The sequence below is a fragment of the Corvus moneduloides genome, chromosome 7 (genome assembly GCF_009650955.1).
Source record: "Corvus moneduloides isolate bCorMon1 chromosome 7, bCorMon1.pri, whole genome shotgun sequence".
In the NCBI taxonomy this organism is placed as follows: domain Eukaryota; kingdom Metazoa; phylum Chordata; class Aves; order Passeriformes; family Corvidae; genus Corvus; species Corvus moneduloides.
In genome coordinates this window covers 34459060-34473923 of record NC_045482.1, presented here as the reverse complement: position 1 = coordinate 34473923, position 14864 = coordinate 34459060, and positions in this window count along the sequence as shown.

Sequence of the window (14864 nt, the reverse complement as noted above, 5' to 3'; positions counted from 1 at the left end):
AAAACTACAACCTTGAATAGAGGGAAGAGCAGTTCACGCTGTTAATTTGTCTGGAATTGGAAGAGAGAGCCCTGTGCCAGTCAGGAAATCATATGTATCCCACACTGTTTAGGAGTTAATGCTCATGAAGGGAAGATTGAAAGAAATGGGCCTTGACGTTTTGGAGGATGTGGATTTACATTAGTTCAGGCTTAAAATTATAGAGGGTAAGTAGAAGGCATGGACAAGGACAGCTGGGATAACAGGACAACTTCACAGACCAACACAAGAACTTTTCCAGGCAGCAGACAAAGCTCAGGTAACTCTTTCTCAGGTAACCTTTCCAAGAGAGTGGTGGGCACCTCTGGGGCGCCAGATCTGCCTGGCAGCCCACACCTTTCCCTGGGTCTGGGAGAGCTCTCCACAACCAGAGAGGCCAAGCAGCAAATAATGTGCATTCTACCCTCAAAAAAATCATGCTGGTGTCATGTATCTGTGCTTTAATGGAAATAAATGTCTGTTCTTTTTCTTCTTCCCTGTGAGGGTGGTGGGGCCCTGGCACAGGTTGCCCAGAGAAGCTGTGGCTGCCCCTGGATCCCTGGAAGTGTCCAAGGCCAGGTTGGATGGGGCTTGGAGCAACCTGGGCTAGTGGAAGGTGTCCCTGACCATGGCAGGGGGTGGGAAAAATGGTCTTTAAGGTCCCTTTCCACCCAAAACATTCCATATGTGCCCCTGAACATGAAGAGACATTGAACCTAGGCTCTGGGGCAATATCGGGGGTGGTGAGCTCTACAATATGCATATTCTAAAGAAAATACCCATCTAGGGAACATTTCTGTCATGCTGACAAGTGCAGAGGTGCTCCCTTACTAACAGAATCTTTTCCCTTTATGTTGATAGCTTCATATTACTAATATTAATTAAATTCACACAAAAGCATCTGTGGTTTTTTACTGGTGATCTTTTCCAGATCTCTATAAATATACAGCCCCCAGGCCCCTTTGCAGAGAAGCTTAAGCAGATCCCTGTTTCTGTAGGGTTTACTGTAACCAACTGCTCAATCTAAACTGCACTAACGAAGGCTAAACACAAATAATATTAATTTGAAAAAAAAGCCTGAGGTGATTAGACATTCATTGAACACGACAGCAGACTAGAACATATTTTCCTTCCTTTTTAGCTGCTTCTGCTCTAATCTGAACACCAAGATCTTAAATCCATCAGGAGCCCAGCAGGCAGCCCACCTTTACAGAGAACTTTACCCTTAAAAATAGAATGCAAACAGCTCTCACGAGCCATCAGGGGATGGGCAGCCCTGCCGACTCAGTGTGCTTAGCTAATATGGAACAAGAGGAGGTGGAGGTTCTTGGATTTATTTTTGTTTTAAACAGCCCCTCTGCTTCTCAAGGAGCTGTATTGATGGACTCTGAAAGAAAGCTGAGGTCAACTCTTTGTCTTGATGAGTTAGTGGAGAAATATTTAGCTGAGACCTTATGAAAACTACTTAGCTGTAATAATAACATCAAATTGCTGCTGAATGTGTTTCAGGAACTGTCATTAACCACATAGCTATACAACCTAACTCTATTTGTTTAAATAAAGATCTCCTGAGGTCACATTATTCTAGTATAAATTTGAAAGGCTCAGCTGCTGAAAACAGAAAGCTGGAGACAGAAAGCAGGGTTTGGATGACATCCAGGCTTTATCATATCCATTCTTTGGTGTGGGCATGTGGGGAATAGAGATCTCTCTAGGACTTTACGAGCTCCCTAAGCAGCAACACCGTGCAATTCCTTTTTGCCATTCTGGGATGCAGCTGCAATATGAAATCAGCAGCTCCATCTTATCACGGGGGTCCTGGCAGGAAATATTTATGATGGCTTAGGGGAAACTGCCCATTCCTCTGTTCTTTCCTGTTGATCAGAGTATCACTCAGCAGTGAAGACAGGCTGTAACCCAAAGATAGGATGAGGGGCTGCTAGTGCAAGTGTTGCTTAAGACTGAACTCATTAAAACGAACAGAATAGATTATTTTCACTGAGAGACCTACTGTGATAACATAGTCCAACTGAAAGAAAAAAACAACCCCAAGCCCGAATTTTTTTAAAAAGCAGATTTCAGTTATTTGCATTCTAGCCTTTCTCCTAAGTATCTGGGATACAAAACTGTACAGTGAGGAGACACCCTCAGTCATTAAGGTCTTTAACTGTACAATTTAGGACACATCCACTTAAAAAAAAAAAGTGTAAGATATTAAAGAGGAAAGTCCTTTGCATGCTGTCCCCACAGGTTTCTCACTTGGGGCTTCACAGACCTGTCAACATCCACATGCATCTCACTTGAAAGGATTAAATTAAGAGAGGTATCTTGTGCCTGCTTTTGAACAGCTGATGAAGGCTCACTTAAGAACAGCATCCCTGGCTAAATGTGGAGCAGAACTCCTAAAAGGGAGGTAGCTTGACATTTTTTATTAATAGGCTGAGGTGAGTCTAGTAGTCTTGGGACAGGGCTGATAGTCCTCCTCAGCCAGGGGTGAGATCAATTTTTTGCCTCTTCCTCAGCAGTTTTAGGTGAGGACGCAATCAATATCCCTCCCTTTGACTGTATTCCACATTTCAGAAGTAGTATGATTCGTTCCAGGAAAATAGGACGTGCAGCTCAAAAAAGCAAGGCCAACTGCAAAAGAATCACTGCAAAGAGGAGGCAGCAGAGAAACTTTATAAAGAAACATATTTACGGCTGGTATGGATGGTCTAATTGTAAAGTGAGCATAAAAAAGTCCCATTGGTAAAAGGGTAAAAAGGTCACAAGTGTCTTAAGCACCCAACTGAGAGGGGCTGGAGTGCACTCAGGTGCTCTGCAAGAAACATTTTAGAGCTGCAAAAAGTACTTTCATAGCACCACTGAGAGGAGGAGATAAAAATGGTAAATACTGCAGTTATTACCTGGAATAATATATTTGGAGTGGAGAGATGAAAACCCAAAGGATTGCGAAAGAACTGTCAGGATCCAAATGAAATGCTCAGAAAGGAAAATATTTCTTTCCAGTCTGGAACTTGTATTAGCCAGTTGTGCCTCACCTTCCAGGTGAAGCTGGAAAAGGGCATCCTTAGGACTGGTTAAAGATATTTTTATTTGTGGATTCTTGCTGTGACTAAAGTTCTCTGGCTAATCAATATTGCATTTCTTTATCTAGCTTCCATATCCTTTCACTTTGCACTCAGAATTAGAGGATATTGCAGATGACTGATGGTCCCTGAGACTCCACTCAGAGCAGGACTGACCCATATGAACAGTTCTTTGAGCAGGGAAGGAGGCATTGCCCAAAAAACTTCCAGAGCTCAATGTGGTCGAGATCTGATCGTATTTGAACCAGTCTTGAAATCAAAGATATTACTGTGACTTTATCCGAAAGAAGAATTTCATCTAAAATCTTCATTACATGCAAATTCCACCAGGATATTGCATAGTTAAGGTCTCTGAATACATTTGAAATAATCCTCTTTTCCTTTATGTGATGAATAGAATAGAAGGAATTGCTTCCCCAGACTTTCTGAGGAAATTGAAGTGATGTGCTAAAGATTTAACAGCTTTTCTTTCTCTTTTCAGATCTTAACCAAATATGAAATATTAAAGTACTAACATATTTAATGAAACCAGAAGTTGCTCTTATAATTAATTTCCTTTCCTAGAAAAAGCATTGCCAGCTTCTTTTGGAAAGAATGTGAGTAATCTTTTAAAAGAAAACCAGAGCAAATGTATGAAAACCTTTCTCTTCTCTTCGCTAAATCTCGACCATAAAGCTTTTATTAATCACCTGAAGAGCACGGAATGGCTCCATGAAGCAGAGCTAGTGGTAGTCCATGTGTATGTCTTCATTACCAGCACAGACACACCAAATTGTTCCTGTTTTCTTCCTGGCTGGAGACAAAGCAAAAAGGAGTCTCGCCAAGTATCTAAAAAAGATTTTTTTTGTTTTATCTGCAGTATTGCAAACAGCCATTTTTTTATCTTCTAAGTTTATTTGTGGATTATTCTATAAAAGACTAATTATGCATTTTAAAAAAAATCCTGGTAGCTGCTACCGATAGAAAGAGCTGTACAAATAAACCATTTACCTCAGAAACGCTCATGTAAAAACTGTGAACAAGGAAGAGGGAAAAGAAAAATTCAGAGCTAAGCAAGAAAAATATTTTGTACTGTTTGTCCATATTAATCACCAGAAGGGCTGCCATTTGACAACAGGTTTCTCCTCCTTACAGATACCCCTGGAGAAATGGACACCTCATTTGACACACCCAACATTCCTGGATGAAGATCATGGCTTGGGGTAGTTCTGCACCCACACAGCCTCGCTTTCCTCAGTGCACACAGACACTCAGCAGGATGGAGAGGCAACGCCTTGGTTTCACTTCTTTTGAGAAAGTGATCTCCAGTTCAGTGGGCCCACACTTGCCATCAGCCAAGAGGAGGTATTGCTTCAGGGGTTGTTTTGTTTTGGTGGGCTGGGGTGTTGCTTGCTTTTCATTTTTTGCAGTATAACATTTTGGAGTAAAAAATAAATCCCAAAGAACAGGACACTCCTTTATGTGTGCAACATATGAAGGGATTTAAAATTATTATAATTTTCTAGTTTGCTTGTTTATTCAAAAAGTCAATGGAGACATCTGGTGCTTTTGCAACTAGATGAGCATGCCAAAAATACAGTAATAATAAAAAAAACCATGAACAAAACCTTCCTCAGGGCCACAGCTGGGAGCAAAATAATGTCTGACATAAAAGTGAATAACCCTGTCACCTGTTTTCATTTGCCCTTTGGTATGCTCCAAAATAAGCATGTGAGAAAGGTAAACCCATATAGCAAAAACCAATATAACTGGAAGGGATTAGTTAACTTATTTTTTTTCCTCTCTCTTGTTCAACTTCATCAAAGATTCATTTAAAATACTAATGTTTTTCAGCCTATTATTTGAAGTTAAAAGAAGCATATGGTGCTCTGCGACAAAAGATAATTAGATTTCTTGTCTGCCTCAGTATCATAGTTTGTTAATGCACTTTAATGGAGTTTACAAACAGAATAAGCAGAATAAATGATAGAACAGATTAAGAGGTTTAAACTGATGAGTGTTGATTTTCTGAGTTTGTTCCTTGGAACATCACAACTGTCCTACCGTCCATCTACTGCAGCATCCTTTGCTCTTTAGGCATTGTTTGATAAGAATAAGAAAATCCAATCATCCTGGTGATGATGGAAAGACCTGGTCATAACAGTGTTTTCCTCCTAAGCACTGCAGTTCTTGTTATGGCCTGAAGCAAAGGCCTCACAGCCCCTCATTATGTCCTTATTTGATGTTCATCCACATCAACGGCTGATTATTCATTTGAATCCTTCTAAACTCCTTCCCTGTGTAATGTCTGACAGCAATCAGTTCAACAAATTGCAAATGCGTGCTCTAAAACCCAGGCCCTTCATTAGCCTAATTGTTTGATGCCAACCATGTAACCAAATAATAACTTAGACTCTTTAGAGTCTTAAATAATCTATTGACACATGTCTTCACACAAACACTTTCTAGACATTTTGATGTAGCGTTTACAACTCCTAGAAGGAGGCCCTAAGAGAAAAAAAGTTTTGAGGCAAGATGTGAAACTGCTGCTGCACATCTGCTGGGCTCACCCCCATCTGCACTCAGAATGAAAAAATACATATGAGGAAATAAAGCAAAATACTCTACAAATTTACTGTCTCTAAATCATCGTGATTTTTTTAGACATGATATGCTCCTGAAGAAAAAAAGAAAATGAAAAGTAAATTAATATTTTGGGGGTTGAGTTTCATCAGTTCATCTAATATGTTGCAAGACGGAAAATTATTACTTTGGGTAGAGAAGCTGGTGATGAAGGCATCAGTTTGACACCTGAGAAAATCTAAGATATAATATTCAGCTGCATATTGCTTACAAACTGCTCTGTGGGGCTGCAATTGCGGGCTTTTTCCAGTGAAGTTAATTAAATATTCAAGTGTCTTGATGAATAAGGCTCTGAAGTGTGTTTCTGCATACCTTGACTGTTATCCCTCTTCAGAGATGGTGAATCCAGACCGGATTTGCTATGGCAAGGGATAAAGGATCAGCAGATGAGGAGAACTTGTTTACAAAATCAGACATTTTCTGCTAAAACATTGAGAGGGGGAGTTCTGATTGCCCTTGATAATTGAATTTGCTGAGGTTGCTACTGTTACAACCTTTCCAAACAACCCAAACTCAACAATACCTGGGTCACAGTGACAAGGATTGCACTGAAGAGGAACAGCTTTCGTTTCCTACTGAACTGGCAGTGGAAGACAACATTCCTCTGTGGCACACATGTTGCTGAGGTGTAGGAGTCAAACGAACTGCTGTCCTCTTGACAGGAAGGGAAAATATAGTTCTGCCTGTATAATGTCCTCCCTTAATGCAACACGACCCTGGCCAAAATTGATTTAATCATTCAAATAGTATTGTTTCATTTCCCTTATTTCTCATCTAATTTCATTTTATGCTGAGGGGCTTGCATGTAATAATTAGTTTTGCATTGACATACCTCTCAAAGATGGGTTTTCTTATTTCTTAAAATAAATTTATAAGATGAAACATTAGACCTCTGCCCTCCTTGGCTAACAGGACACAGGCAAAGTAGTTTTTTACACTTATGTGTTAATTTAGAATATTAAAAAGACATCGACTATAAAGTTTTATGTATCTTCTTCTTTGTATGCAGACCTGCAGCTGATACTTTTACATTGCAGCATATTCTGGGTTATTAGATATTTTTATTCTCCTATAGCATACCATGAAAGATACAGATGACTCTTTTTTTATGCTCACTAAAGTTTGCATAAATGGTTGCTACAGGGTCTGTGATTTCCAGTCATTAATGAATCCCAAGGTCTAGTTATGAGGCAGTAAAAATAAACAGCTACTCATAAATGATACAACTGCAGGATTTCATCCCTTCCTTGGAGAACAAGCATAATTTCAAGGCTGTCTGTGATCCATCTTGTCCATCTGGTTTTCCTCATTTAGTATGAAAAATAACAAGATTGGTCCAAAATCCTTCAGAAACGGGTAAAGTGAGAAACAAACTGAGAAGCAACTAATAATAACATTGCTCTTAAGCTTCAAACTAGTACAAGTATCAACAGAAGAAGTTGCTGCATTTGATGAGTCCTGAACAATCTATTTGAAATGAGCTCTGCAGATCAGGTGTGTGGCTACATCTATTCAATATTAGTATTCTCCTATACAATAGTGTTAACATTATGTAGGATTTTGATTTCCTAATGTTTACACAAATACTTGCATTGAGCACTTTAACTGCTAATCCCTACCAGCTCCCCAGATTTTAAGTCCTTCCCAGACATTGACTCTCCATCATAAGGGGAGACACAAGCACAGGAAAATGACTGTCTGACTTCCTCAGAGAGAAGCCTTCAAATTCCCCCTCAGAAAACAAAGAAGAAACCAGAAGTTGGCTAGAAATGGATTGTTTAGAAACCTGGCAACAAGGACCTTTTAAAACTTGATTTTAAAAAAAGGAGAAAAGTAATATAAGCATCTCTTGCCAGCTCAGCAGCATGGAGGCCAGATTTGTTTAAGCTGAGGAATGGGCATGTTTGCCTTCAACTCTTTTGAAACAGGTGACAGATATTGTGCCAGAAATAATTTACTGACACAATTATTTTTTTTTTTTGAGTCAGTGTTTGACCTAGACCTAGGGCCAAGTGTGTTTATTTTCCTAACATAATCTCAAGCCATTTTTTCCCTGAAGGTGAGGAAGTTTAGAGTGAGGAAAAGAATTATAGTGCACAGACACACAGAAAGTTTACTAGTTGGTGGCAATCCAAAGTCAAAAATATTTGAAACACTGTGCAAGCACATGCACATACCTACTTGAGAGTCAGAGCCTGTTTGCACAGCCAAAAGCTTGTGTCCTAGCAGGCTAGTCCAGAAAAATCCTTTCTTCTGCTTCAGCTCCTTTCCAGCTGAGAGGCTGCATATAAATGTGCCCTGACTGTCAAAACAGATCATGGTCTTTGACAACAATTAACATTAAGAAAATAAATACTGAGGTTACATATTTTCATCATCTTTTGAAATTGTGGAAGGAAGATGTGAAGATGTTTAGATCTATAGGAAAGCACTGGTTGATTTCAGGATTTGACCAAACTGCAAATATATATTTGCTCTGAAAGAGTCTTTTAGGGAAGGTCTTTATCTTCTTTACAAACAATTGCAGTATTGGCAGGCGAAGCTACCAAATATCCCAGTCTCTCTCTTTACCAGTTGAACATCTCTTTCTCACTCTCTGCTCCTACTGTTTGCTAGCTGTCCCTTCTTTTCCTGTACACTTACAAAACTTCTGACCTTCTTACTTCCACCATCTAGACAAGGTGTTTGAAAAGTGTTCAGAAGCCTTTAAATTGAAGTAACAACTATGAATGATCCATACATTCAAGGGGAAGGGACAGTATAGTTATTCTTATGTGAGCATTGCCAAATCTTCTCACCATATATTAGGATTTCACTTTGTATTAATTTCAACTATAATTTGCAGCTCTGTTTCTATTAGTTTACTTCATATGTAAGGATTTGAAATAAATGTGCTGGTTTTTCTTTGTATTAATGCCATTGTTCCCTCCTTCATTTTTTCCCCTCTCCTTTGGTGGCTCTTTTCCCTCTCCTGTGCATCAAAAGTGATGGACTTATGTATCCTTTTAGAAGATAGGGCTTTGAGCAACCTGATCTGATTGAAGATGTCCCTGCTCACTGCAGGGGGTAGGACAAGGTGACCTTTAAAGATTCCTTCAAGCCAAACTATTCCATGATTTTGTGATTCTATGACAGTCTTTAAGCTGAAAATAAATATTCATTAGCCACCTTTCTGATGTCAGGATGAACTGTAACACATTTTGCTGTAATTATTTTAGGCTTCTGTAAAGAATCTTTCTTCCTGTAGTAGAAGTAGCAGCTTCAGTTCAGTTAGATCAAAATTTACTCCAAGAATTTCCCCGTGTCTGCTTGTTTCCTTCCAACACTCTCGAGATAATTGCAGGAGTCTGATGAATAACTAGAGTGGATGCAGATTAGATGTACTCCTCCGGATACTCTGAAGTGTGCTGGAGCAGTCAGACCTTTGGTCAGAAACACATTTACATTATGACTCAGCCTTCTGACAATTGCTTCATTAGTAGATATTTAAAAACGAAAGAATAAAGACTCCCATCTGACCCACTCATTTATATTCCTCTGAACAAGTGAGGCAAGAATGTGCATTGCTTTTGCACTCAGAAAATATTTGGTTTGTACAGTCAAATCGTTAAATTCTCAGCCATGCAAGGATTTCTCCATAATACAGATGTGTCCACCCTCCTTGAAACTGTGGGAGTGAAAAGTAAACAGAAACAAATTAAAAACTGTTGGGTTTTCTTTCAAAGTAGTCAGGAAAACTGGAGCCCATCTAAAAGAGTAATTAAAAGGAGTATTGCTCCTTAGTGAGGAGCAACACACTGATGTTCTGATAGGATGCAATGAAAGATGTGATGGCACTTTGAGAAACCGGGTCTAGTGGAAGGTGTCCCTGCCCATGGCCAGGGGTTGGAACCAGATGATCTTTCAGGTGTTTTGCAACCCAAACTGTTCTGTGATTCAATGATTCTGCTGTAGCAACAGATAGATGGCCCCAAGGATTCATAATCCCAAAACACTTCTTGTACCATCTGAAGTGGTGACTTGCAGGGATGGACTTCTTTGTTGTGGGATTTGTTTTCCAAAAACACCCCTTACTGGGCACTGTGACGTTGCTCTGCGTGCAGAACTGGACTCTGCTCTGTCACAAGTGCCTGGGCAATATTTAATGACTACATGGAGGAAATCTATGAAAATTTTTGAAAATGTGGCAGTGAAGGTGATTTTGCAAAGCCCAGCTTGTCTCAAAAAGCAGTAGTGATTCACTGATATACAGAAACCCAGTCACAAATCCTAGCTGTAGTCAATGATGGTGAGCTCAGATTCAAAGCTTGACTTCTTGATTGTCTGATCTGAGGGCCTGAGTTCATGGCAGCAACCTCAACTTGACCATCTTGATGTGATGGAGAACTGGAAGTATTTAATACCTGTGGAGAACTGGAAGTATTTAATACTTGCATACATTTTGTGTTTTCCACAAGGTAAGGACAAGAGGGTATTTTATAGGTGCAAGGTTTGTGAATACAAGAGCTGTGGGACAGAGAAAATTCCAGAAATCACAGGAAAATTGTAGCTGGAGTCTTATACTTGTGAAATCTGCCAGTTTCAGAGGTAAAGCCAAAAGATGCAGAGAAGAAGTTTTTGAGACCTGTATGGAACAGGGGCTTTTATTCTTCTCTTAAAGCGTCTGATGTTAAACAGAAAACAAAAGAGAAGATTCAGATTACAATGAGGCACATTGTGCCTGTGCCAAAGTAGGATCAAAGAAAACAGTGTATTAGCTTGGAAAGCTTTAGGTCTGGCAGTTGAATAAAGTGGATATTCTTCAAATCATTTCTTGGGAGAAAAATTAAAAATGCAGAGTTTGAGCTTTATCTCATATGTGACCTAAGAATGTAGGTCTTTCATTTCTTATTCTAGATTAAATCCTGTTATATGGTTGCCTTTTGAAGGATATAATTGCTCCAAGGAATCATGCTTCTACAGCATTCTTCACCTCTTAAAATCAGTCTTAGTTTAGCAGTGCAGACCTTTGATGGGAATATTTCCTGGCCTGTGTAAAGTGGGTTAGGACTTTGCTCATTCCCTTGTCAACACATATGAATCCTGGCCAAAATAAATGTCATGTCTTTTTGGCAGGGACCACTAAAGAAATCTTAGCCTTATTGAGGGGATTGTGAATGTAGGATTTTTTCAGCTCCAGCATTTATTTCAAAGATTGCAGTATTTTGGAGCAAAATGTGAAGATCACGACATCAGTTATTGGCTGCTGCTGCCTATATTATGGGTTTTCGGGGTGAAAAGTAGTAGCTCTAAAGCTCTGCTTTGCAAATAAGAAGAGAAGAGTTGTCTTCTGCTTTGGTGGATGGTTAAAAGAAGAGACAAAAATGTGTTCATAATTTCCGTGAAAAATAAGCTGAAGGTTTCTGAGGGCTCACAGAGGTAAAAATGCTAATGCAGGACAAATGAAAAAGTGTGTTGTGTTTTCAAGGTCTTCATTTTCAGAGTAGCACATTTTTCACAGTGTGCTTGTATTTGTCAACAGAAGGATTTTTATTTTGTACTATGGACTTCAGTGGGGCTAAGATCACACTGCAAAAGTTGCCAATATATTAGAAAACACAAAAGCAGGAGTTGATATGGGTTTATCTCACTATTATTAATTATTTTCAAAGTGAAAAAGAAATATTTTTGCTTAAGTTTATGGTATTTCTGCAAAATTTATTCTGTCTCTTTACTGCTTTGGTTGAGAAGTGATTCCACTTGCAGATCAGCCTGAGATGTAGGAAACAAATGTGAGCATCCAATTTTCTAAATTAACATTTTGAAAACATCCCATACTTCTTCTCAATGAAGTTTGAATCCATTATTTAGTTTGCTTTGTAAGACAAAGGTAGTTTGTTATTTACTGTGAATTTATTTTCTGTTGAGAAAATTCAGATAGTTCATTCTCAAACTGTCATTGAAATAAAGCTTCAGTCATTACAATATCCATACTATATCCATAATCTGAATATAATCATCCATGAAGCAAATGGAGAACCAGAAGAATTACACAGATATATTAAATTCTTTCTCTGGAAATCAAACTCTGCCAAAAAGATCAATTTTTTTCCATGAAAAAAAAAGATGTATTTGTGGTTCCATCGAAGTAACTGCATGACTCAGAAATACACTTTGATACTGTTATTTTTATAGTCTCAGGGAGCAATGAAGGAGTGTTTATAATATTTATGAGTCAGTGACTGTAGAGACCAGCACTTCCTGCTGATTAATTGTATCAGACAATGATGCGAGCAGAGGTGAGAAAGCAGCTGCCAAGAAAAACACAATATAGCACTGAGAAATACAAAAATAATACCTAAGGATGCACTGATGCACCTAAAATCATGTAGATGCCAATATAATTAATATCAATTATGCCAATTGCAATGAGAAAGCATCGAAGATAGCATAACTTTATGTATAACAATTTGGGTAGGTGAGAATATCCTGATCTCATGTTGGTTTACAGGCCCTGAAATAAAAATATCTCACTGTAAAAATAACATAAATATCATAAATAAAGTAAAAATTTGGCTAGATTTAATCTTTCCTTCAAATCTAAAATCAAACACACACTAAGAGATTTCTTTCAGTAGAATTTTTTTGTAACTTGCAGCTGACTCAGTTTGGTCCAAACCTTCTCAAAGTCAAGTTAGTTGCATAGCAAGGCCTGAGATTTTCAGTGTGGTGAGTGGGCTGCTGTAAATAGAGAAATGAGCTGCTGCACTGCTGGGCACTGTCAATGTGTTTAAATGTTTGTGAATGTCTTGGGCCAACTTCTGTCTTCACACAAATATGTATTGAATCCTGTTTCTACTTTGAAGATTTATTTTTGTGCTGCTAAAAAGATGACGTCATCTGCTACTTTATTTGTTTATTTTAGTTACATAAGCAATTGCACTTACCCACAGACACTCACAGTTGACTTAACGGGGATGGCTCCAGGAAACTGTTTCTGCAGAATTTATGAATTTTGCATGGAAGTCTAAAATTGTTCCTTAATTTGATGTTTTGATAGATCTGAGGTCTGTGCAGTTTGCCACTAGCATACTTTTGTCTAGAAATGATGGGAAGTTGTTAAAGCTTGATGACCATTCAGGCACGTGGACCACCATCAGACCTGAAGCATAGCCACCATTCTGGTCAACATTGCAGTGGGACATGAGGCCAGTGAAAGAAGAAGGAAACTCACAGGTCAGGTGAGATTTTGGATCCCTGCTTGGCAGGAGAGAAACAGGGTACAGGAAGAACTGTAGGGTCAAGGTCTGTGTGTAAATGTAATGGGGAAAGTTAGGAAAACAAATACCTACAGGATTTCCCTATCAAATCCAGATTGATGCCGTTGTTACCCCAGACAAAGAACAACTAATGAGCATCTAAAACAGATGTCTGCTGCTTTTGAAGTGCTGTGTGTTAAGCCACTCATTTTAGAGAGGTTACTTTACCTAAAAAAAATCTGATTTAAACAAACCTCTATAAAAAGATACCAGTGTAAAGAGTGCTCCCATGCTTGGATCCTAGGGATGGTGCCATGCTGCATCTCTTGGGGTCTCCAAGGATGAGGGATCAAGAGCAAGAGATATTGAGAAGCTTGAAAACATTCATATTTGACGGGGTGAGACCCCAATGCTGCAATTTAGATACGGTCTATTTTTTGGAGTCCTCTAAGTCCTCAGAGACCCAAAATTGCCAAGAGGATTCCCTCTGGGCAGGACAAGAGGTACAATGACCTCATAAGCTTCCTGCTAATGCTTTGTCCATTAATGTTATTATCACTGTTGTTGGTATTATTAAACAGAGCTTTAACCTACACAGAATCTCATAACAATAAATGACACTTTTGTTATATTACCTGTTTAATACTCCAGCAATTGCTTGTAATTAGATATAACTAATAAAAAGGCTTCTTGCCAACATGGTCTTTTTAATTAAGTGTTTCATGGCTCCAGCAAAAGTAAAATATGTTCTGTTGCTGTTATATTAGCTTGGGACATCCACCCTGATGATGTACTTTTTCCTACTTTTCTCAAAAGTTATCATTTTGTTCCTCACAAGACCTAAAGGCTACTGATACCACTTTCTTCGAATATTTGCCCTGACTCCCTTTTATTTTAGATTTAATCATTCAGATTTTGATGCTTTGCTTGTTCCCCTTTTTGATCCTTCTAAGGATGTTCTCAAAAGGAGCTTAGGATTCAACCAAGTGCCTCTCACCAATTTCCTGAGAAATAATGTCAGATCTTGAGGTTCAAAACTTTATCAAATATCAGCACCTCCTTGAGTAAGGCTTTATTTAATGACCTTCCTAACATTTCTGAGGAGAGTTTTCAGGAGTGCTGGTTCCTGTTCCTGCCTCATTTCAGCACTGTCAGTTTTTCTTCCCTTGCTCTGCATCTGCACTCACTGATGATGGATTTTTGGGCCTAAACAACAAAAAATGTCATCCACTGCCTATTAGGAGCCTCCCATCTCCTCACATAGCCTGTCCTAACCCAGAGGTGTGATCCTGCCTACAGCAAAACCACCTATAAACAGCATAACCCAACCTGAGGCCCCAAAACTTAATTCATTGTGCGTATTAGTGTGTCCCAGAGTTGAATTATTATTTTTTATAAGGAAAAGGATTAAGGATGGCAGCCCACCAAGAACCAGCTATAGAAGATGTCAGCAGGAGGAGATGCTGCCCAGCCACCGCGTTAGAGTACCTGGGCTAATCAATCATTGGAATTCATCCTTAGCTTGGGTGCTTGATCAAAATTTACGGATGTTCAGTGATTGCAAAGGAGCTGCAGATTGAGTTTCAGCACATTTCTTATATTTATTTTGATTGTGTTGATTTTTCCAAGCTAAGACGAAAGAAACGAGCAAATCTCTCCCCATCTGTAGCAGGAAAACACTTCAAGTACACACATATCTTCTGAAAACTGCTTTTTTTCACAGTTCTTAGGCCACAGCTTTCAGTTCCTCAAATGATTCATTTCAAAGTTCGGTTGACACAGAAAGCTCAGCAGATATTGTTTGCAGAGGGGAAAAAAACCAATCTTAATAGAAGTGCTTGATTTTTCCAGGGTCACTTTATACGCACTTACAGTAGAGCTTCAGCCTCATGCTGGC